The sequence below is a fragment of the Blennius ocellaris genome (genome assembly GCF_963422515.1).
Source record: "Blennius ocellaris genome assembly, chromosome: 14".
NCBI classification, from domain to species: domain Eukaryota; kingdom Metazoa; phylum Chordata; class Actinopteri; order Blenniiformes; family Blenniidae; genus Blennius; species Blennius ocellaris.
Genome location: NC_137663.1, coordinates 24,709,851 through 24,733,269, shown reverse-complemented (window position 1 = coordinate 24,733,269; position 23,419 = coordinate 24,709,851). Strand labels below are relative to the sequence as shown.

Genomic DNA, 23,419 nt, shown 5'->3' with positions numbered 1-23,419 from the left:
TTGGAATAATCTGAATTTCTGGGACGAGACATAACTCACTTGCAGTTCAGCATCACGCTGCCTGCTCTTTCCTGATGCAGCAGAACGCATCAAGCCACGATGACGGCAGAATACTGTCCATAAACATTACCGGGGGGGGGGGGGGGGTTGCATTGACCGCGCACCTGATTCCCTTTCATCTGGCAGCTCGTAAAAGTGCGGCTGGAATGCGATGTGGAAGTGGACGGGTTCGAGATCTCACGGAAAGCAATCTGGGTTGTTTCAGCGTTTATGAGCCGTTACCGAAATATCGTTTTCATGCGAGGAGCACATGTGGCAGATACGTTTACACTGGGGGAATGTTCTATGACACCCGACCCGCTGAGACAAACAACTGGCAAATAATGTTTAATGCTTAATTATTTTTCGCAAAGATAAATCAATCCGGATGTCCATTTTGGCTGCAGTCTGTCCAGCTGCGTTTAGGATACGGTTCACAGGGATGCCAAGCTTGCTGTTGACGTGCGTGTCGGTCATGTTTTAATCCTGTTTAGCATGTAGCATAGCGGGAACTCTTTAGCATGTAGCATGTAGCCTGGCCCTCCTGATCCACTGAGCAGTTAAACCATTTAGCGACATGGGGCTCACTGCTGCTGTTGTACAAACTCAGATTCGCCTCCTCTTCGCATTTCGGCAAAACATAATTTAGTCATACTGCTGTCATTCTCATTAATATCGAAGAATCGTCCCTCGTCTTCTCTTGTCTACCTGCTGCTGACCTTGCTGACGGATCACGTCACTTAAAACTCGCCGGGTTGTATCGGGATTCATTTACATGTCCGAGTACGAATACTCAATACTAGTATTGGCTACTGTGCATCCATAGTTGCTAGCATTGTAAATACATATATCAATAAATACCCAATCAAGCTGGAACATCCCAACATCCACTGGATTCACAATGTAGGACTTATTACTGGTTTTGACAAGTACTGCGACACACCTGGAAACCATGTGACGCGAGAAAATGTCAAGTATTGTGGAAATGAAACGGCCAAAATAATTGTCAGTGTCCCGAGTAGTATTTAAAAGCTTGTCTGACTGTTTTCCACTTTGCCAGTAAAGACGTTCATGAACTGTTCGCTTCTCTGTCCTGATGTCCAGGAGACGTAATGTCCTCGATGTTACATCCACACACATGTTCGTACACTCTTCCCTCAGAGAAATCGTCATTTCTGTTCCTTTCACTGCAATACACTGACCCTGAGAAGGTAATTGGGGGCAATACTCGCTTTCCTATACATCCATGAGTTCCCTGAAAGCAAAATTACACAAGTAATGAACGCAGAAGACGGAGAGGAGACTGGGATCAACTCGTCACCCCGTCACCCTGACCTGGATAAAGTAGTAAAGAAAACTGGATGGATGGTTTTACTGAACACAAACATGTGACATGCTGTGGAGAAAACCACTGAGGGGTGGCCCAAATCATGTCTTTAAGATGTTCTTCTTCTTTTTTTTTGCTTCTCAAGACTAATCTATGTCCTTTTCTCATTTCAATGTGGAATTGAAAAATTAGATAGATCCATATGACACCACCTGTGTGGATTCTGCAGATATATAATTCCTCAGCATCTTGGGAAAGGAAATTCCTCCTCTCTGCTTCAGCATTTGAACGCACCGGGACGAGTCAGACGACTACGAACCAATCAGAAGCCGCCTTTCAAAAGGTATAGACCACATGGTATTAATCGAACAGTCACGTTTGTCGTTACTGGGCGCAATACAAAATCGGAAGTCATTTGTGTATGCGAGCCGGTAATTTGTTATGCTTTAGCGGAAAAAGATGACTTCAGGCAAAATTAGCAGGTGACAAATAGTGACGGCCATTATACACGTATATGAAAAAAAAAAAACAATTAGTACTCCAAATGAGAAAATGTAGAAATGCTGTACTATTACTTGTGACTTGGATGCATTTCGTATCACTTTTCCTGTTAATTGATGCCAAAAAGGAGGAATTCCACATACTAAGAGTCTGACAGTCTAGTTTAGTTTGCAGCAGGAAAAGTACTCCGGCAATTCCACTTAAAAGTTGGGACAACTTTGGAAACTAAAGCCGTTCCGACTTGAACATTCGCAGTAACTAGGGCACACACTTGTAGCACTTCAATGAAACCGGGTTTTACACACCATGGAACACTGTCGTCTTATTCCCTTTTAACTTTTCGCACCGCCAACTGTAAAAAAAATTCTTTATGCAATGCTACAGCATGACTGTAGACGGAGTGTAAGAAGTTGACTCCATCCCAGCGTTGAGATTTAGGCCGACACGGCGCCGAGCGTAGCTACCTGCCCCGGAAGACCCGACAACATCCAGCAATGACTTTGTTGCTTGTAGAAACAGCTTCCACTCATGTGTGAAAGGCAAATTACAACACACAGGGGACCTGTTACATTTCAGCTGGGTTCCACATCACTTGGCTTAAAGAGAGGTGGTTTAGTGCTCTTATTTATGTTGAGAATTACAGTGAGATCGCAATCCTGTCATTTTTCTCTTTCCCCCCCCCCCTTCCTCCTGACAAGTTGTGTTTTCAGCAGCTATCAGCGATCTTGGCAGAGCAAAAGAATTACTCCGTGACCCTCTTTGCAAGCCATGCCCTCACTCTGTTTGTGTTTTGGTCTGGGTTTCCTCTAGCGAGTAATGGACTTCCTTTAACTCATAAATCACACTTGTACACTCCTTTTGATTTTTTTTCTCGGTTCGTTTTTTTGTTTTTTTGTTCTTCCCCTCCCTCTACCAGTCTTTGTTTAGTCGTAGCACATCTTTGTCCACGTCGAGCCTATTTTTTCTTTTTTTATGTCACAAAAAAAAGCGGTCGGACAATGACGGCCTTTCTTTCGCCGCCACTTGGAAAAGCACTTTTGCCAGGGACTCGGGGCCACAAATGTCAACCACAGGAAGGCTATTATGGGAGTAAAATTACTTCCTTACTGTTATCAATCCACTCTCCGGACCCCGCCAATGGTTAAAAGCCACCGTGAAATAGGGCACAGTTAGAGTTTTCTCCTGGGTCCCAGCCAAGGCTGCTAACCTCGCTATTAAAGGCCCCGACAAGCTTTGTCAATGCAATCTGCTGAATGCCTTGAGTGACACGCGATCGATATTCTCCACTCTCCCGGGTCATCACCACTGACAGAGGCCTAAGTAATAATACAGCTCTAGCTGCCTCTCCAACTTAAACGCTTCCACCGCCACAACATATTTCATTTTATTTCTTTTTTTTCTCGTGTGTTTTTTTTTTTTTCTTGTCTTGGGGCTTGTGAGCTAAATTTTTCGACGGTGATGGAGAGGGGAAGATATGGGAGGAGGGAGGCAGAGGGGAGAGGGTGATGAGGGATCGCTGTGTGTCTGGACAGATAGTGGTGAGGGGGAGTGAGTGTGGCAAGCTGAGGTAGGGGAGAAAAAAAAGGGAGGAGGGGAAGAGGGAGGGGAGGGGAGGAGAGGAGAGAGGGAGAGGGGGGGGCTCTGATAAATCGAAAATGACTGGCTGCCGAGTTGTAATCTGCCAGCGTCGAGCCCCCTGTAGCAACAAGCCAAATGAAAAAGCACGCTGACAGGCCGGAGAGATGGAGGGCCTGCGGTAGATTGCGGTGGCGCGAGGAGAGAGAGAGAGAGAGAGAGAGAGAGAGAGAGAAAGACAGGGAGGAGGGATTGGGGGGGGAGGAGGAGGGGGGGTGGAAGAGAAAGGCATGTGGGGTCCGGGGCAGTAAATAAAGCGTATCTATCCCCGCGTACGCACACAAACTATTACCAGATGAAAACACAAGCTCCCATTACGATTTCTAATAAGGTCTAATGTAAACAAGAGCAGTTGGCAGAGCTGCGCCACCCATCAGGTGCCGTCAATTAGTCCCACCGTGAAAACCTGCTTCATATGATGCGTGCGTGTGTGTGTGTGTGTGTGTGAGGGGGGGTGAATGCAGAAGGCTTGTAAATCTCTTGCTATATGCCGTCTCTGCGTTTTTTTTTTTTTGCATAGGCACCGTCTGAGAGGGACGTGTGCACGAGCAGCACAGTGCAGGCGGCTGGAGTGTCCTTCAGCAGCAGGTGAATCCAGCTCCCGCATCAAAATCCAACACAAGAGCTCCACCTACTGCAAGCGTCTCCTCTGTGCCCCTTCTTCTGTTGTTCAGGCAGCCGAGCTCTGGGAAAACACCGGCGGGAGCCGGCGCGCTGTACACGGTCTTATTTCCACCCCGTCCATTAAATTCCACGGCAACCTTCCTCATTGAACATTACTGTCAGACTGAGGGTGGGAGCCAATCCAGACAGGGCTAATAAGGCTGCAGCAGCCCGGCCTTGTCTGCTTGCCGGGATACAATGTCGGCTGCAATGAGAGCTAAGAGCTAAGCCCGCGCTCGCCTCCCAAGCATTAAGTGTGTAAGCCCGGTGCCTGTTAAGCAGGGTCTTGCAGGAGCAAGGCCTAAGAGAGGGAGTCAGTCTGCCTCGCTGTCTGCCGGCCTGAATACACAACAGCAGCGCCGCGCAAAAAACAGCAAGGTCAGTCCGGCGGCGGTGGTGAGCGCGAGACAAGAGGACCAGCATCGTAATTGGGAACTCAATAAAGTTCATGTGGAAAACAACGTAAGATGGTGCTGACAGACCCCCCCCACCCCCTCCACCCCCCCTCCCCCCCCTACCCCTACCAGGACCGCAGAGAACCAAGAACAAACAATCTGTCTGCACAGCCATCCACAGCCCTACACAGAGTTTACACATCTACATCAGATGAGCCGCATATATTTAGAAATCACAAGTGGCGCAGCGTGAGGCCCGATGAATTCACGAGCAGCAGGAAATATCGTCACTGCGTTTTCGGCTGAATTATCTGCGGCTCTTTGTCTGTTTATCCACCGCCGGCTCGCCACAGCGGCAACACATGCCCGGCAGAGGCAACAGGGGCCCCCCGAATCAGTAAAGGCAGCATCCCTCCTCCCTCTGTTTCATTTGCAGACCCGTGGCTCACAGTCGGACCGTCTCCGAGAAAAGCCATCTCCCTCACAGCGTGGCGGCCGTTTCAGGGCAACGCCGATCTGCTGCACGCACCCCGACTTCCACGCGCTCCCACTGGGCTATTCAGGAAATCACGGCTGATACTGAGCCGTTTGTCCCCCTTTTGTGTTTGCGCGTAAAAAAAATAAGAAAAATAAGAAAGAAAAATGGGGAGAGGAGGCAATACAGCTTTTCTCCCTCCCCCGAGGAAACACTAGAAATTATTTCCCTAACCCTCAGTGTGGAAATTTTCATGAATAGCACACAACAAAATTGAATAAAACACAATTTAAAAGTCAGGCTCCGCAGGAGCGGCAGTCTGCCCGTGGCTTTCGGAGTTTGCAGGGGGGAAAAAAACTGGCTGCTCAGCCGGAGGTTGATCGCTGGAAACCTCCGCCATTTACTGGAACAAAACTGGCGTAATCATCCGAAATAGGCCAGCGCGAGACGGCTTTATGCAAGCAGCGCGAGGAATCCGGCGAGGGCTAATCAAAGAAGTGGCGAAGGAAGTGATGTGGGAGTTCGACTTTGCATTTCCAGCGGCTTTGAACTTGCACCGCCAGTGGACGGCGGGCGCTCTGCGCAACACAACGCTGGACAACGGATCACAGGCTCGTCGGTGCAGAATTGCGAAGGGGCGGTGGCTTGCGGCGCGTCGATTCCAGAGCCGCCATCAAAAATCGGGCCAAAGAGGAGGCTCGCGCGTTGATCGCAGCTAATGAGCAACACAAACGGGTTTAACCTGCATCAGAGGACTTTGCTGTGCCGAGATCGAGTTAAGAGTGAAGCATGGCGGTAGTAGCAAGCGAGCCGTACATTTACTTTATAACTCCGTGGGTGTCTGGTTTATAAATCTGAGAGTTTCTGAAGGAAAGGCCGGCCGAGTTGTGAATGAGAAACATCAGGATAAACCATCACTCAGCACAGACAGTGGCTTGTGCAATAAATATTTAAAAAAACGACTGCAGTAAATTAACTTTTATGCTGATATTTCCGTTGGTGAATAGTTTAAACAACATTATCTGCTGTATCGATAACAGTGGTGTCAAACATAAGGCCCGTGGGCCCAAATCGGCCAAATCACCAAGAAAATGGTAGAAATTAGAAAGAAAACATAACTTAAAAAAAAAAAAACACATTTCTTAAGAGATCCGAGCTGAGATATCGGTGATGCGAAAGCCAAAGCTATCGCACTCAACCCAAACAAAAGCAGTTTCCAGTCGTAGTCACGGGGCCGACGTGTTTCCTGTCAAGCCGTAATGGCTTCACTTCTCCAAGCGAGAGACGATTAATCAAACAAAACTCGACCCAGCAAACAAAATCCGCAGCTGGAAGACGAAGCGTCGCGATTTCAAACCGTGTAAAAAGGTAGTTGTGTTATAAATTATGGAGAAGCCTAGTGAATGCAAATCAGAACTATAGAATGCGGGTTTTCATCAAAAAAAAAAAAAAAAAAAAGCCAAAAAAATAAAACGCAGTGAAGCAGAAGGAAACATGCAAAGCCGGGTGCAATCTTGAAAGTAACAGGAAGCGCTGGGGGTTTGTGTGAGAAGTGCTTTCACTCTCCAGCAGTCTCGCAGGAGAGCACGACGTGAACAAGGTTCAAACAAGCATCCAGTGCATTTAAAAAAAAAAAAAAAAAGAGCACATTTTCAACTATTCTCTTCCATCCAAACTTTCCTCCCTGATAACTCCTCATTTACGACCGTCTGCACAAACCACCACTCATGAAAGCTTGCAGAGAGAGAGAGAGAGGATGGGGGGGGGTTCCAGAGAGCTAATGTGGAAATTCCCCCGAGCTGTCCTTTAAACACACGGGTAAATAATTCAGCAACAGCCTGAACAAAGACTGGATCTGAGAGAGAGCGCCGGTTCCTCTGCTGCAAACCCCCCCTTGCCCCCCCCCCCCCCCCCCCACAAGATGGAACGGTGAGTCGGGCACTTCGTGACTGAGAATTCTTCCGTCACGGTAGATTTTCAAAACCACAACATCACGCTGGAGTGAGAGTTCCTTCGGCTGCGTCACAGCAGCTTGTCAGCCTCCTGTTGACCTGTGGGTGGTGCTACATGACAACACATCAGGAGGAGGAGGAGGAGGAGGAGGAGGAGGAGGACAGCAGGAGGGATTGGGAAGTAATAATGTGTGTGTTGGTGTGAAGGAGGAGTGGAAACACAAGGGACCTTTTTCTATATTACTATTGTTTTTTTGTTTTAAATCCCAACACACATCAAACTGAGCAGAAGCATTTCACCCATCATGAGCGCCGCCTTAAGCGTTCCCCGAGTCCGAAGAAACACGCTGAAGCAGTTTTTTTAGTTCCCACGCTCCTCACCTGCGGGACAAACTTCCTGTCGACACACTTACTTTCTTTAAATGATAAGATTTTAATTCGTTTATTGACTTTCCTTTATAAAGTTGTTGCTCAATCTACTGTCCTATCTCCTTCATCATCGCCTTGTTTCAATGCATTTTCTTTCAATTCCTTGTAACTGCTTCGTGATATAAGAATAAACTTTACTTGAACTTCAGTGAAAGTACTTAAATATGAATCAAGTGTAAGTACATCTTCTTTCTTTCTTTTTCTTTTCTTTTCACCGAACATTTTTCCTCAATGCGTCACACAAGTCGTCGTGGGCAATTCAGTTTTATCTGTTTCACTTTGACCTGCAGACATTACATCTAACAAATGTCTCTGGGTTTTGTCTCGTCTTGGTTTCAAGCACCAAACTCAGTCGCGGATTCGGTGATGATCTTTTCTCTTTGTCAACCCGATTCTGTCTGAAAACCAGAACATTGCAGTGAGAAACACTCACATTTTCTCATAATTATCTCATAAAAAAGTCAAAATTGCTGAATCTCTGAAGTCATTTTTGTCCGCAAGCAATGAAGTATTTGCACTTTGAATTCATCAACACGATAAAACAAAGACAACAATTTTATTAACACCCAGTAAGAGCTCCATTCCGAGGAAGTGGTTTTAAAAATAGAACCACCCACCATGAGTTTGTTGCATGAGATTTATGTTCTGGAGAAAATATGATTTTCCCTCAGGGTAGAAAGAGAAAACTGAAAACAGAAGTTTGACCCAATGGATTGATTCTGTCAAACCAATTAGGCCGGGTTTAGACTGTACCTGCTGCAATGTTCTGTTCTTTCTCTTCGTTAGTGGAACCAATACAATTAGTCCTTAAAAAGAAAAAAAACCCTGAAAATCCAAATTGGACAAAGTCAGCGAGACTTTTTACAACCATGCTTCTTCATGTCCGTGAATAACAATTGATGTTTTTTATATGAACCTTTTTTTTTTTGCATTTTCAAGTAAAATAACAGAATATGCAAATGTAAAGTTGTGGATCATTTATTATATTTTGGACTGGGTGTCAGTGTGTAATTAAAAGGAATGTAGTCAAAATAAACTTCAATTATCAATGGAATTAAATATAAAAAATAAAAAAAAACTCGTAGAAAATAACAGAAAAGTATTTTTCTGTGTGGAGTTTGCACGTTCTCCTCCATGTGTGTGTGGATTTCCAAAAACATGCATGTGAGGTTGATTGATGACCATAAATAAGGTTTTTTTTTATATCTCGCTGGCACATCTTGCTTCTCTTCAGTGGGATTACTATGTGGAAAAGAAAGTGCAGCCTCCCTTCGTCTCTGCCAGACACCGGAGATAAAGCTGCAGCTAAAAGCATCAAACACCCGAATCTGTGCAGTTTAGTGTTTTTGGTTCTATTTTGATTGTACACAATCTGCGTCTTCGCACAGAAGGAAAGGTGGTTTCGCTCTGCCGGAATCTGTGAAGTGCCGTTTTAAAGACCCGATTGAAAGTCGGTCATAATTGATCCGCGGATGCGACTCGGAGCTTGTTCTCACAGCAAGACGTTTCAGGGAAGAATCGCTTTTTATCTCAGAAGGCAAAAAAAAAAAAGAGAGAGAGAAAAGAAAGAACAGAGGACAATTTTCTCATCTTGTTGACAAATTATTTCATCTATTTCACCCAGATCGTCTTCAGGGGGTTTCGAGTTGTTGCTTTTCACTATTATACTCTGTCCATTGTACAGCTGAAGTACGTTTCATTTTAACTATAAACGCAACACAAATCCACATATTACAATTCGGCTTCGAGAAACGAGCTACTACTTCCAACCTGCTGCACGTTACTACTGTAAGCAGTAGAGGAAGTGACGGATGGAGCCGAGGACCGGGAGTCACTTTACAGATTCTCTGACGACGAAAGCTCACAACTTCATATGTTGTCAGATCTTCACTCTTCCTGTCGTTTTTGCCGTTTTGTCCTTTTAACCCTTAGATGCACACGTGGAGTTAAAAATTTCCCCAAGCAGTTCCGATGGAATCTTCTATGAAACTTTAATTCAACTTTAAACTTTAATATAGCAACTCTGACAGTCCCACTTACACATGTGATGTCATCTCTCACATCTAATGCAACTTTGACTGTCAATACTGTCCCACTTACACGTGTGTTCCTGGGTAAAATGCGATGACATCAGATGTGCAAGTGAGACATTCAGAGTTGCTAAGAATTACGTTTCATAGAAGATTCCATAGGAACTGCTTGTGGAAGAGTGGGGGCATGATACAAAAAACTGCAATTTCTTAAAATTTATGAAAAAATCAATTAAAATGCAAATGGGCTCATGTCACAAGCATGTTTTCTGAGGAATACCTAGAATATGAAAATATTGCAACTCTTTGTTTTAAAGATTTTGAAGAATGACAACCCAGTTTATTGCCAAAACGCACTGATTTGAATTGGGGTCATTTTTGAGTTTAGGTATTGGGAGGTTGTGCATCCAAGGGTTAATCACCTCCAAAAACTTTCACCACTTTTGAGTCTGGGTCTGCTAAAGGTCTTTTATGTCTGGCTTTCAGTTGGATGACTCAACTCTTATTTCCTACATTTGATTAGATATAAAGCGCATTGTGATCTGGAAAAGTACAGCTGCATTGGATAATGCACAGGTCACGCTTTAGTGTCTGAACAAAGTATGTATCGGTGATCGAAACTGAAAATTTGGATTTTGGGATTCCATTTATAAGAAAATGACGCTCGGAGTCACTGAAAGCACAAGTGTTTTGAAAACGTCTCCCATGGTGCAGCTGTTCAAAAACTCATTTGCCTTTTTTCTTTTTTTGACCTGATTGGTATTGATGGACGGACGGTGCAATAATCCAACACATCAACATTCTACTGCACGTCTTTTCGAAATATTTTATAGACTGTCCACATGTGTAATAAAACCAACAGGCCTGTGCAGACACATTAAAGCTCACTCAACATTCGATTTAAATATCAATCACACAAGGCGAAGTATTTAAATCATTAAAAAAAAAAAAAATTATATATATATATATTTATATATAAAGCTGAGATGTATTTGAACGGACACGGACAGGAAACACCATTCAGGATCCTCGGGCATACGTCATATCTCGCTGTGAAATCAGACTCCGCTTGGCTTTCGTTGATTCAGCAAATTAACCTCTGCCACATGGCGTGGCCAGTCCCGCCTCAGGCAAAGGCAGAGTGCACGGAGGGCATGGCGGCGCGCGCACGCTCCCAATCCAACGTTTAGCTCCCTGCGTCCGGTTTGCAGGGCGAGACATTTGGATGATTTCAGCTCATCTCGACCCCCGTGACTCTTCCTCACGCGCCTGCCTGACGAGTTTGAAACCCTTGCATTAACAGCAGACCTGCGCGTTCACCGTCTGGAATGCCTCGGTCGCTTCACGCAGCTGTGCCGCTTCTCGCCCGAGTGCACAGGGCGACCCACCCGGAGCTGAAATAATAACGGTATTATAGAGCTGAGGAGGGCCAGTGTGGGGCGGCAGGCGCTGCCTCGGCTTGTAGCCCCGGGGCCAGGCTGGGAATCAGTTCAAAGATTCTTAATACAAGTCTGATTAAAAATACACAATGGATCTTTTTAACTTTCATGGCTGGTAATTGACGAACACAAAGGCCCTCTTGAATTTTCCATGTGAAAGAGGAGCTGACATTCGAAAGGTTCAGTGAATATGAGCATGTAGCCCCCTCCACCCACCCCTCCACCCCCTCTCCCCGCCATCTCCTTGTAGCTGCAGGCTAATTGCAGCGATTTTAGATGATTGTTATTAAAAACAGGCAAAGCGGCGGAGCTGAATCCCCTCGAGGAGAGGCCCCGGCACACCGGGAGCGCCCGTGCATCGTAATGACTGCAATCAGGGCGTGCGAGTGCGAGGACCCCTTTGTTTTCTCCGACGCCGTGAAGGAGGCGGAAAAAAAAGACGAGCACATACAACGACAACGACAACAACAACAACACTCCCAGCGCTCTTCAGCATGAATAAACCTGAAGAGAACAACAACGGCGGCGGTTTTTCCTGCTCGTCGACGAGTCCCAGCGCGGCGCACGCTCAACCGAGCGGCGATTCGACAACACGGCCTCACGCGCCGCACACATACGTCATGTTTTACCTACAGGAACACACCGAAATCCCATTAGTGTCTCCTCTGGCGGAGGGAGAGAGGAACGCCAATGTGACGTTGGGCGTCGGGCTTAAAGTCGCCCGACCCTGAGGCATTAAGGGAGACAAGCGGGATGAACCGACTCGACGGTGTATTCCGAGTTTTTAGAGCAGAAAAAGAAGTTTTACGTTCGTGTGTAAAAAACACATCAGAACACTTGTTTCCGAAATATTGGTTGAAAACGTGGGGGAAGAGTGAAAATGGTGACCAGATTTATCTGTGACATAAAAACCACCCTCTATGAATCCAGTTTTGCAATGACTGCTTTGAGAGGCGTTCCTCAGGGCTCGGTATTCGGACCCAAGTTAAATACTGTGTGCACGCTGCCCCCGTTTCAAATTCAGGGTAATTTTTTCTCTCAAGTGCAACTTTAATGCTGTGATTTCCCCACAATCCACGAGAACGAAACGCAAAAAAAAATCGTTTTTCGCTCCAAAATCGATGAATTGATTAAATCAATTAAGCCCTATATTTCAATACAAATGATTAAGCAGCAGAAGCAACACAGAGATTTCAACAGTTGTTAACGGCATCCAAATCATTTGTCTGCGAACATTCCATTACAATACCAATGTTTTGCCGTTTCTTTTGTTTTCACCTCGAAAATGTTCCAGTATCTTTTGTAATGCAGAAATATGCTAATCCACAAGCGACGAGCATTAAAAGCTCAGAGTCTATTTTTGTCAGCCGAGACAAAACAAATGATGTTGCTGTTCAGTGATATACAAGTGTTGTATTAAATAAGTCATTTTTTTCTCCCTTTAAAGTGATACCGACACACAATATTTAGTGTTGCAGCTACTATTTCTAAAATCCCAACCTGTCACAACAAACAGTGACCATACCTCTTCTGGCCCCTCGCCTGTTTGACTTCGAGGTTTTTCTTTGACTAATCTCAGTCCATGTTAAATCAGAAGAATGAAAAATGTTTCTGGATAAGCCAAATCTGCTGGATAAAACATATGATCCTGGTCGAGACAGACAATGTGTGACATTTCAGAGCGGCTGCATTTTATTTAACAGCAGAGTAATGCTTTTTTTTCGGTGGTTAATGCTGTTTTTTCTGCACTCAATAAAGATGTATTACTCGTCTACGCTGCCATTAAGTCAATTAATACAGTCATTAAGCTGGAAGCCTGCAAAGATTCATCTAAACTTCACCGCTTCATTACGCCTGGTTTATACAACAACGTTTTCACGTGAAAATGCAAAGCTTTTGTTTTGCGTTTTGGGCTTCGTGCCACTGAAAGCACAACTTTTTGAGAGCAGTTTTATAGTTGACGGCCATTTGTCGAGAAAAACGCGCATCTTTTTCAGAACGTTGTCATGGAAACGTGAAACTTTTCTGAAACCCCCCTCCCCAAAAAATGGGGAAAACTAAATATTTGTTTTCACTTAACACAATGGAGCCTTGGTAAACTTGTCATAAAAGGAAAAAAAATCTTTAAAGGGCACATTTAAAATGTCACAGAAACGTCTGTAATTACAAAGTTTGATGCTGAGATTTACTTGAGCGAGTTACTTTGCCCTTTTTTCCCCCCAAACAACTGTGATAAAAGCCGAGTAAAAAATAAAATATGTGTATTCGTCGTATGCAGCCCATTTCCCAGTTCATTTCTGGAAATGGCTTCTTTTCTTACCCAGTAATTACATAAAAAGCTCACACACACACACACACACGCGCGCGCATGCACGCGCGCAGGCAAACTGGTGTTCGTGCAAAGTGAACAGTACGAGTTTGCAGTAAGTACCAGAGATTTAACAGTGTGATTAATTAAATTGTAGCTAAATCAATTCTAATTATGCGGCGGGAGTCGGTTCTGATGCGAGGCGGCGAGCGGCGACGACCAACCACACCAGCAGATATCTGATACAATTAAAGACACACAAATTACAAAAAAAAAACAAAAAAAAAAACAACAAAAATAATGAGACGCACAGTGCTCACTTTTCCACGAGTCAGAGCCGAGGCGGCGATCGATACCGGAGGTATCTGCTGAGTTTGGACGCTTGATAATTGTGGCAACAAAGGGAGGAGGAGGAAATGAAATGCAACAAAATAAACAGGAGGGCAAAGGGAGCTGCGGTTTGTGGAAACACGAGAAGTGAGAGCGCGGCGGAGTCGGTGCAGATCGATGGGAGAGTCGCCGAGGCCAATCGAGGGCGCGGCGCTGAAGTGATCAATCGGGGCAAAGCGGCAGGATGAGAAAATGTTTGCGTTTGAAACACGTTCAGGCGAGGCCGACTCCTCGCCTTCCCCGCCTTCCTCGTCGCCGAGCCGCAGATTGGCTTTTCTCTTTTTCCGCGCCGCACGGGGTCCCGACACTCACGTGCCGTGTCCGCCGTCGCAGACGGGAGCGGGATGTCGACGCCGGCTGCAGAGTGACGGTGAGGAGATAAATAAAGACAGCAGCTACATGTTTTTTTTTTTTTTTTTTGCTCCTTCAGCGAGCTCCATCTGGTTCCAGCTTTCTGGCCTGACGCCGCCTGTCAGGCCGCCCCGACCTCTCGGCAGTCTGTGTTAAAACGCAGGAGATGTTGTTTGTTGTCCGACGCTCGATCGCTTTTTCCTGCAGCGGCTCGGATCCTACAGCGTGGCTGAATGCAAATCGACACACACACACACACACAGAGGGATACACATGTAGACAGGCGTGCATGCACGAAAAGAAAACATAGGACCTGTGGGCAGAGGCCCCCCCCTCCACAACACTGCAGCCGCCCCCCGGCTCATGCATAACGCATGAGAACATGTAAATACGTTATTCCGTGCATGCATTAATGATCACGGAGAAACTCGCAGTCTAAGCACCAGGGCAATTAATAAAAGATGGTGCACAGATAAAGGCTCGTGCCCCCCCCCCCTCACCCCCTCACCCCTCCCCGACCTCCACCAACCTCCACCGCCCCCACCACCACTTGATCTGCTGAGACACGTTTCATGCCAATTCTTAACCTTGTTTTATTCCCGTGCAGCTCGGTGGTGGTGGGGGGTGCAAGTGGAGTTAGGCTGAATAATGAATGGGGGCTATCAGAGTGCCCCCCCCCCACTACTGTAGACAGAGTCTGCTCCACTGAAGATACAGCCAGAACACACACACACACACGCACACACACGCACACACACACACCCTGTGGTCCTGGCTGGATGCTCAGGGGAGGAAACGAGGGGTTAACTGGTCTCCGGGGAGCTTCACAGCCTGGAGACTGAACAGAAAACATCAACTCCCAACACACAAATACATTCATCACACGCGGCACAAACAGTGCAAACACAAACTTTTTTTTTTTTTTTTCCCCCCTGTCTCCGTGGCCAGCGATGGTGCAGAAAACAAAAGAGGCTGCAGGCTGAAAGAAAATGGACGTCTTCATGTTTTTGCAACTTGAAATCCCGCACGACTGCAGTTTTTCCATCACTTTCCGAACGCACGTTCTATAGGGTTTTATATATAGACGTCTTTCTGAATGACTCCAGATTGTGACAGGAGAATATAAGGAAACAACAGCAAAAAACAACAACGCTGGCTGTGCTTCTTGTGTGACATCACAGCAATGTCACCACCGCACTTTCCCCAGCATAAAAAATTAACAACAGGTAATTATTCCTTAAGCACCACGGTTATGAACCTTAATAGTCTGGAGGCAATTACCTTAAACATATTCCTGATTTATCGTGGCGGTTCCTCCGCATGCACGGACTCATTACAGAACAAAAGCAGGAAGCGGCAGACCTGGATCGATCTCAAATCAGTCTGAGCACTTTGGAGGTGGACCGGGGAGCAGCGGCGCTCATTAAGAAGAGACGCAGGAATATATGAGATGTGCTTGAGCTCAAGTTGAACTCGGCGCATAAAGACGGACATGTATTTTTACAGGCGGATAAGCCGAGTCATTTGGCCCAGAAAAAAAAAAAAAGACGATTTTTCAATCAAACAATTTCGTTTCGATTCCATTTCCGATTTTTTTCCCCCCCAACCAAAATGCACTCAAAAATGGCCGCAGGCATGTGAAATATTGCGGGCTTGTCGGGTGACGGAGGTGACGGAGGGGTTCGGTGCTTTCGGTATGTGCGAAAACCCGGACCGCACCCCTACTGCACAGTGGAAACACGGCTTATAAGCTTCTGTCAGTTTCACAATGGCAAAAAAAAAAAAAAAACATGGACGAGTCTCCTTCCGGTGACCTTTTGTATCTTCTAATAAACCCGTAATTCATTTTCTTGACTCATGGATGAATGGATGTAGCAACGTGAGCGCGCAGTGGCGGAATTTGCAAGTCGCTCGCAGCCTCCGCTTTGACGTTGGACTTGATTTGTGAGCGGCGGGAGTGAAGGGGAGCGGGGGTGGGGGGGGGGAGAGGCAGATGGTCGGGGAAAGTGAGCGCGCTGCCTCGTCTCTTCTTTGTTCCGCGGAGGATGAGCCGGCCGGGCTGGCAGCTTGTCAATCCCAGCGACCGAGGGGGACGAGATCGGGAGATGACAGCTCTTTCTCTCCGCTTGTCTCTCGCTCTGTCATTCCGTCACTTGCGTGTAACCACACGTTGACCTTTCACCACCGCCATGCTTCTCCCTGTCTGTCAAGCACAGAAAGAGGGAGGGGGCGGGGGCAACAGGGAAAAAAGAAAGTCTTCCCTGTGTGGCTCTCATTTCCCTCGTCCTCTGTGTGCCGATTTCAAGTGACAGTAATCACTGTTTATTAGCTCACTTTGCCCTTGTCATGTCCAAGAGCAACAGCCACATATTAAAGTGATTAGACAATTAGGGCCATTACTGTATTACACCGGCTAATGTCACATCACACCGTGGATGGGGAGAGCAGACAAAAAACACTCTCACTTTCCCTCCATTACAGGCATTTCAACGGCTCTAAGCTGGCAGAAAATGGGCTTAATGATTGCAGCCCGTGTGCACCGCTGCTCTATTTAGAACAGACGGCATTTTCTGTTCAAATTAACAGTGCTGGGGGATAAAGGCACAAAGGGGAATAGACTGCGCTAAGTAGGGAGAGAAGAGGACCTGATGCAACGAGGCTCACGCTGCAGCACTAATTAACAGAAGGCCCCCGCGCTCATTTCCTAAAAATTTACTTAACACGACTCACACCGCTTCATTTATCTGAGCAAATGAGCAGAGAGATGTGTATCTACTTAAGCTGCAGCAGGTCAATTACTAAAGCTAAATAATTCACAGAATGTAATATTTAGGTCTAACACACACCACGCATCAAAAAAAAAAAAATATTTCTAAAAGGGAAAACTGAGCAAATGCTATCTTAATTAGTGTATTTAATGCACATCATGTATTCACTTTCGCGTGATAATTTCATCGGAAATTGTTTAATTTTGTGAAAAGAGACGAGGCAGACGCAGACGGAGGACGGTGTCGGAGAGGAAGGAGACGAGGACGCGGAGGTAAGAAGATTACAGGAGAGCAGAGGAGAGCCGGCATCTGGAGGCTGCGAGACATCACAGCGCACCGACGGTCAACCTCTCCTCCTGCAGGACGGGTAAAAAAAAAAAAAAAAGAAGAAGAAGAAGAGGGAGGGAAATCTGTTTCCTGTCATCTTCCATCTTGTCAGTCTTTGTTCAGACATCTTGCATCTCCTCCACCAGCTGTTTGCTGCCTGTGCTGACAGATGGCTGCTTCTCTTTGATATGCACTCTCCTCTGGCCCACTCTCCCTCAAACCCCCCCCCCCTCCACTCCACCCCCACCTCGCTGGATAAAAGTTTTAGGAAAAGACGTAGGACTACAGTAAGGGAAGAAAAAAGAGAGAGAGAGAGAGAGAAAGCTAATTGGTCTTTCAGCAAAACTGTTAGCCATTTTCAGAGCACAATGGTGTGTAATAAACAGACTTTTCCCCCCCAACGCCCCGACAGAAAATAACCATCGAGACATTATGCATCTGAATGTGGGAACGGATCCGTGTTTGTCTATGTTCTGCAGCGCTGGCCAAGTTAGACAGATTTGAAGCCAAGCCTCGCTCGGGGAGGGAAGAGGGGGGGGGCAGAAAGAAAGACAAGCATAGGACTGTTTCTGTGGACGATGCCAGCGTGGCCTGGTATTGCCAGGCAGTTACACAAGTTTACATTCAGACAAAAAGCAATTGTTGGGCTTTGCTCTCCGGCAGGCCGCTGCATGTGATCCATCCTTCCATAAATCTGTGACATTCCCACAGCTCACGTTGCCAGGCCCGGGCGCGTCTGTGTGGGGCGACCCCCGTCCTGCAATGGGGGAGCGTGTGCAGCGAGACAACAGAGGGCCCTTTGAGCCGGGGCACCGGGGGCTTTTGCCCATGCAGCATCAGGCAGCTCGGCGATGGGAACCACCGTCTCCGTGCCCAGCCATCCAGCAGGCTGAAACCGGAGCTGCCCGGGAGCCGGCAGCAGACGGCAGGCAGGACCAGGGCATTCCTGGGGGAATTTAACGGAGCCTAATGAGCTCGAAGGAGGGGGGAAAACAAAAAAACAACGCACACCTTCGCTCGGTGCCATGAGTACAGATGCACATCTGCTGTCAGACACAAGTTCTCAAAGTTCTCCTGCACAACCCCGACAGACAGCGCACCGGAGCAAACACCTCAATCTGAGGGAAAACATTGTGAAAAGATGGACAAAGATTATTGGCAAAGAGCTTGATAAAGACCGAATAATATTATTTTCAATGTTATTATGGCCCGTTATAAATAAAGCCTGCGCGGCGGGCTTGACCCGGTCACGAGGTAACGTGATAAACGATCTCTACATCAACCACATGTGCAAGACTATACATGTGCACACGTGTAAATCAATAAAGAAGCCATGGGCAACTATTTAATATTTGATCTTTCACGCTCTGTAGCAGGAGTGTCAAACATAAGGCCCGTGGGCCCAAAAATGGCCGCAAGATGCTCCGATCCGGCCGCCAAACCACCATTAAATTAAAATAACCTTTTTTTTTTTGTTAAGAGTAAAGAACACAATGCTACACTGAGACCTTAGCTGAGATATCGGTGATGCTGCCATGGAAGGGAGCTTCATCGCTGACATCAAACCAGCATCAATGACACGCTGTCAGGGCGAGTTTGTAGAAACACCCATCATGCAACAGTTGTAGATGTTTTTTTGGAGAGTTCACTGTATTTTGCACCAGAAGGTTTAATTAAAATTGGTTTTGAGTGGAGATTGTAGTCATTCTCTGTGGTAATTGTTTGGTTTTCTGAAAATATAGACATTTTCATCATGTATGCTTTGCGCTACAACAAAGAAAAACTTTAATGTTATGATGTAAAGGTTATTATGAAATTGGGCTGCAAGTGGCCCCTGAATTCAAACGTGACCCCACTGATCTATAGCTAAATTGTATGGTAATTAATACTTTTTGAAATTTTGTCATTGTTGGATGATTATCTGATAAAGAAAGCATTTTTTTTTTCATTTTTCGAGGGGAAATGAAAACAAAAACCTTAATTTTAGTACAAAATGATCAGGGTGCACATTAAATCCGAGCTGAATTTGCCTGAATTAAAGGAAAAAAAGGTACCTTTTCAATAGATTTTACTGAATTACACTGATAAGTGAAAAACAGTTTTTCGGGGGGGAAAGTGTAAGTAAAGAAGTAAAGCAAATATTTGTACGTGAACTCCCTAAGAGCTGTTTGGTATTGTCGTATCCCTGAAGGAATCATCCCACAGAAGGACAAACATCTCAAAATATTGCGGGTCACGAGCAAGAACGCACAAAGCCGGTGTGAGAGGAGGGTATCAACCGAGTGACACTCAGGTTCCTGAGTTGCATATATGTTTCTAAAGTGGTGTTGACGTCCCGGCTGCACACGGTTGATGTTTTCCGTCCTTTAGGTTACGCGTAAGAGACGGAGATAACAGGCGACAGGCAAAGCGCAATACAGCCCGTGAGGGTGAAAGTTGTCTTTCCGGCTGGCTGAGCATCCAGTCACTCGCTCCATCCGTCTGTCAGCCGTCGTCCCTAGTGGCCACACTGAGGGCCCGCGCTCCCTCTCTCTCTCCCTCTCTCTCTCTCTCTCTCCCTCTCCGGCCGGCGATTGTTCAGTGATCCAGACAGTGGTCAGCCCGCTCCCTCTCTCCTCAAGTCTGTTCTCCGCCGAGGAGGCCGCCGACCCCCAGACGCAGAGGCAGGCGCTGCCTTGTTACGGCCCACTCGCCGTGTTTACATCCAGCAAATTAACACAAACATGGCAGGGGGGATATGAGATCCTGCCCGGGGCCTGAACCCAGCAGCAACTGCCATTTACACACACACACACACACACACACACACAGACCTCCAAACACACTGTCAGTATCACTGCTGTGTGTTTCCAACTCGGTGACGGGTTGCAGCGCAGCCCGCGACGGATAAATTCAGTTTGAACGTCGGCGGATGTTGGACTCTCGCGACTCCTTAAGCCTACGTGAAAACTGCAGTCATTAAAAGGAAGTGCCTCCGTTGGTGGTCTCGCCACGGGAATCTCCGGGTTTTGGAAAGCACAAGAAGATATAAGCTAGGGAGGGGGGGGGCAAAAAAAAAAACAACGATCATCTCGCCCTCGCGGCCTCCTCATTTGTTTAACCGCCGCATATTTCAGTCGCAGCGTACGTCTCGTCCACTTTGAAGCTGGACGCGAGCGGGAGTTAGAAGACGCCCCGCAAAAAAAAAAAAAAAAAAAAAAAAACCCACTTAGCCCTCCACGAACAAACAGATCTAACTCAGTGAAAAATCTGACTGGTGGAGCTACTTTACGCCCTCTAAGCTTCTGTTGTCTCCTCCGTGGCGGAGGCTTTTGTCTGACAGATGTTTACAGGGGATGGGCGATGTTGCCTTGCTGCGTGCTGCCCGGGAAAACATCTGGAGTTTGCAGGGATTTACCAGTAATCCCTTCGGCAAGCTGCGGAGCGCTCTCTTAGAATTTCAATGTGTCTGTGAAGTAAGGAAGCTTTCTCCGGTTGGAAGAAAGGAGGAAAAAAAAAAAGAGAGAGAGAGAGGGGCACGCTTTGCGACAAAGCATAGCCGAGGTCGAAAGTTGCGTAAGCTCCTTACTGCTCCGGCTTTTAGGCATAAATAAATTAAACCGGCTTGGCTGAAATGGCTCCAATAAACTCTCATTAAAGTCCCCGGGAGCGTGTGCGGATGGGCCGGGGGGGGGGGGGGGTAAAACTTTCATGCACATCACCTGATTCATTATATGACTGAGGAAGAGGACTTTTGGCCACTGGGGTGGCCACGGTGGAGGAGTCTTCTGAAGCGGGAAACACGATTAGATGCAAAACTCCTCGCCGCTAGCCGACGAGTCTTCCCACCAGAGCTCTCGGGGAGACGATTAAATTCTGCCCCGAACAGTCCGCAGGAATGTACATGGCGCTCGTTTCAACCTCCAGGAGTTTACGCTAGAATAGGTGATGCCACCCAGGAGGGGCTCTTGTCGTATCTCCGGGCTCAGCGTGGCATCATCAGAGACTTCCTCTAATGATAACCTGCGTCCCACGCTCTGGTTTCTTTCCACATTCATTATAGTTATTACACTCACCCACCAGCATTCTGCAAACCAAGCAACGCACACTAAACACAGGGTCGCTGTATAATCCGCTGCCCCGCTTTTTAATGTGGGAACAAGCCAGGAGGGACTGTAAATTCTGGTGGGGCTTCACCGATCTGACATCTGGGACAGCTTATTGAGCCGCTTGCGTACTTAGCGCATGCGGAACACAAGTATCACGGTGAACATCGGACGCGCTTTTGGCCTTATTGTCGGCAACGCTCCATGTTTCCAGCGTGTTGCTTTTCAAATATTAAATTTGCGTGTCTGCGTGTGTGTAAAGGTTATTAAATGATCACCACCAAAACCACACGTCGTTGATAAAAGATCGTTTTTTTTAACAATATTGTGAATTTTGTTTGATTAATAACCGTAAATCAATCAATCAATTCATGCATTTCATAATTAGTTGACATTCGAAAGCTCAAATGCATCGAGAATGTGGACGGAAATAACAATAAATAAACTTAATTTACATCTAAACCCATCAGGAACTTGTTTTTATTCAGTTACGAAAAGTAGCTTTTTGCTTTTCTTTTATTTGTGCCGTTAGAACTATTAACACAAAGAAATTCAATAGTTTAAAGCCATATGGCTCATTGTTTGTAACTAGTCACTTTTGATGAGTATTCAAAAGACAAGACTTGTACTAAGCCAGAAGCTTTGCAATTTGAAAGATAGTGAAAATTGAAAAGGAAAGAGACTATCTGTTGTATTATATCTGAGAGAATTTTAATTTTTTTTTAATTTAATTTACGTAATAAGAAAAATACCATATGGCTTTTTAAATTTAGTTTATTTTCATTTTATACCATTTTTAATAATTTAACACTTTAATTTGATTACTTTTACCTTTTTACGAGATATAAATATATATATATATATATAATTCAGTGTTTTGTTTTTTCCAGTATTTGTTTTCATTGCTCCTCCACAATACACAGTTGAAATATGTGCAAAGTGATATTTGCAAAAGTCTTAATAAACCCGTGATTTCCTCGGTGGCGTATCTCGGTTAAAAGGTCGAGAATGTGAGTGCAGCCATGTGGCCAGAGGAGAGGAGAGTGAACGCCCCAATCACAGGTCTCTCTCTCTCTCTCTCTCTCTCTCTCTCTCTGTTAAATTGAATTAGTCCAGTGTGAGTCAGGTCGGGTCGCTCTTTGCTCTCTGTGGGTCTGCAGCCCTGCAGTTGGCCCACTGGGGGTCCTGGCACAAAGAGCTGTGGGCAGAAACACACACACACACACACACACACACACACACACACACACACACACACACACACACACACACACACACACACACACACACACACACACACACACACACACACACACACACACACACACACACACACACACACACACACACACTCAGAGGAATGTAACCCACCTCCAGCATCCACCTCCCTCCCTCTGGCTGGAGGACATGAGCGCACGCACGCACGCACGCACGCACGCGCACACACACGCACACGCGCACACACACACACACACACACACACACACACACACACACACACACACACACACACACACACACACACACACACACACACACACACACACACACACACACACACACACACACACACACACACACACACACACACACACACACACACACACACACACACACACACACACACGGGTAGCAATTACCCTTTTTTTCCCCAGACTTGGACGACCCTGTGTTCTTGACCCAGAAGCCACGACGCCTCGTGCCCTTCTAACCCGTTTCTCTTCAGAGAGCGAAGGGGGGGTGGGGAGGTGTGGGGGGGGAGGAGGTGGGGGGGGAGGCAGACAGGCACTCAGTCAAAAATGGCAGTGCTTGTTTAAGGTCACTTCCTATTCGTATGCCGCTGAAAGCGCCGCTGTCAATCACTGTTTAATCGCAGTGAGGCCGGCTGCTCCAGAGGCACGGCGGCGAGGAGCAGCAGTCTGCATAAGTTCACATCCCCCCCACCCCCCCACCCACCCACTCCTCCTCCTCCTCTACACCCGTCTCTATGACTGCATACCGGAGAGCCGAGCCACCTCGGAGTGAGGATCAGAGCAGTCAAAAGGAATTTTCTCACATTTCGGAGGCAAAAAAAAAAAAAAAAAAAGCTTGTCTGGCGCTCCATCGGTTCATCCAAGTTGTGCAAATGAGGGACGTTCGATATTCTGCACGGTATCTAACGACCATTTCTCCTTCTGTACTCGCTGAGGATGGTGAAATAAAAAAAAAAAAAAAATCAACCAACCATCTGATCTTGCCTCCTTCCATTCCAGCTCTCCCTTTCATTCTCATCCCCACTTTCTTCGTGGATTAAACGCGAAGAGAA

The 23,419-nt window shown here is 46.4% G+C and overlaps 1 protein-coding gene across 1 annotated transcript in view; it reads right to left on the bottom strand.

Moving 5' to 3' along the window:
• Window positions 1-23,419, bottom strand: part of auts2a (activator of transcription and developmental regulator AUTS2 a) — a 323,507-nt gene that overhangs the window by 192,887 nt on the left and 107,201 nt on the right.